Here is a 2478-nt window from a genome sequence, read left to right on the forward strand (position 1 = left end):
GAGGTCAGAAAAACAGACTTTATGATGACAGGCTGAGAGCCATGGGGCCTGGAAAAGCGCAGGCTCAGGGGCGATCTGATGGCCACCTATAAGTTTATCAGGGGTGTTCACCAGGAACTGGGGGAACAATTGTTCACCAGAGCGCCCCAAGGGATGACGAGGTTGAATGGTCATAGACTACTGTGAGACCATTTCAGGCTGGACATAAGGCAGCATTTCTTTACTGTCCGAGCCCCAAGGTCTGGAACAGCCTGCCATCAGAGGTGGTTCAAGCACCTACATTGAACACCTTCAAGAACAAATTGGATGCTTATCTTGCTGGGATCCTATGACCCCAGCTGACTTCCTGTCCTCTGGGCAGGGGGGCTGGACTCCCTTCCAGCCTTTATGTCTATGTCTATGTCTATGTCTATGTCTAAAAACAAAACCCAGCCCCTGGTGAAACCCTCATATTATTGGTAAGATACTGATTTGATTGTATAGATTTGCTGACTACCTTGTCCCGTTCTTATCCTATATCTTGAGCTGTGTTTTGTTATAATTGCTTGCATACTTAATTGCCAAAAGCCACCCTGAGTTAGATCTTGCCAAGGAAATAAAAACAAATAGCTAAAGATTCTTCCAACCATGTAAATAAAAACAGAGGATGCAGAAAGAAGTGTGTGTCTATAAACTGCAGCTTGAGTACAGATTGAAGATGATATAGGTATGACTCAAAAGCCAAATTAATACTTTTTATAAATTTGCAGTTAGGACAATGTTGTTGAACCTGGGGGCACAGACAGGATGGCTAATGGGAATGGAGATACAGAAATGGAAAACACCAGATCTGAGGTTAAAGTAGCACTCAAAGAGCTTTATGTGCTCAAGTCATGGGGATGAGATAACATTCATTCTAGGATTCTGAACTGGCACATGGAATTGCAGGCTTGGTACCAAGGCCTTTTAATAAATCCATCAAATCAGAGGAGGGTTACTACCTGACTCAAATGTAGTACCTATTTTGAAGTAGGGAAGGGAGAAAATGATCTTGGCAACTATGGCTCCATCAGTCTGACTCTATAATATACCAGAGCTTAAAAGGAAGCCTTGAAGGAAAGAGCAATTAAAGACAGGGAGATAAAAGGGAAAATGGACAAAATGCCAAAGGCAGATGGTGCTGGAGTAACCTGATATATTTATTTGATAACTGATTTTCTAGAGAAAAGAAATGAAGTGAAACTAATATCCATTGACTTCAGTAAAATGCTTGACACAGTGCCTTATGGGAAATAATTAGCTGAGTTGGAAAAGATGAGAATTAGAAAATTTCTAAGGGGAGTGAGGTAGTGGCTAAAGATGAGATACCAATGCATAATGTTGAAAAGTTCAGTATTGGGCTGGAGAAGATAAACCCTTGAGGAACTCCTTCAGTTATCTTGACATCAGCCATGTTTAGCATTTTCCTTAATGACACTGGCATGTAAAATATCAGCTTGCTACTGAAATCTGCTGATTTAATCTGCTTGGTTGGATCCATGTGTGAAAAATATCAGTTTTATTTAAGAAATCATTATAAGCATGATTGAGACCCTTCAAATAAAAATTCAGATGACTCCCTCCCGAAGTGGGAGTCATCCTCAATGCACAGGATAACTGGATTCCCAAACAGGAAGAATACAGTGACATTTAGGCATGGGCAAAGTTTGACTTGTACAGTATGAGGGAATAAAGGGACCCATGGACCAGACACAAGCAGATGCATACGGCACTAGCTAAGAATCCCACAGTGGTCGGCACATAAACCAGGCTTGGCCCCATGCACCCTCCCCAGCCTCTGCCAATGCTTTCAGAGCTGAGTAAGAGAAATGGACAAAAGTTCAGTAGCACTTAAGTACAAGGTCATGTACACAGAGACTAAGAACAAAAATTTCTGCTATGATATGGGGGTCATCAGTTGGAGATGACAGACAAGGAGAAAGACCTCACAAATTAGTCAGTCACAGGTACCCATGAGGTACTAGCATTATGCTGCCATGAAAAAGGGCAATGCAAACCCAGGATCTTACTGGGTGAGGAATTTGCAGTAGAAAAAGGGAAGGTGCACAAGCCACTGAAAGGCACTGTGTAGTACGGATGTGCGAAGCGGGCCATATTTGATTTGGATTCGGATTCAGCCCGATTTGATTCATTGATTCAGATCACTAACCTCATTCGATTAGGCCAAATCTGAATCTGAAGATTCAATTCTGAATCAGAGAATCAGCATAGATAGAACTTTATCTGTTTTTTCTACATACCTCATGGTACCAGGTGATTTCATAGTTTTATAGTTTCTAGGGTCGGAAGGGACCTGAGCAGATCATCGAGTCCAACCCCCTGCCATGGCAGGAAAGAGTACTGGTCTACCCCAGCAAGGTGTACATCTAGCCTTCTCTTAAATACCCCCAGGGTAGGAGCCTGCACCACTTCTCTTGGAAGTTGGTTCCAGATCCTAGC

At 42.5% G+C, this 2478-nt stretch overlaps 1 protein-coding gene across 1 annotated transcript in view; it reads right to left on the reverse strand.

The window, feature by feature from the left end:
- The window catches only part of LCP1 (lymphocyte cytosolic protein 1), a 42979-nt gene that overhangs the window by 13697 nt on the left and 26804 nt on the right, over nucleotides 1–2478 (reverse strand). The gene's annotated exons all lie outside the window — the stretch shown is intronic.

This window comes from Crocodylus porosus, unplaced genomic scaffold (assembly GCF_001723895.1).
Source record: "Crocodylus porosus isolate Cpor-Errol unplaced genomic scaffold, CroPor_comp1, whole genome shotgun sequence".
NCBI lineage: Eukaryota > Metazoa > Chordata > Crocodylia > Crocodylidae > Crocodylus > Crocodylus porosus.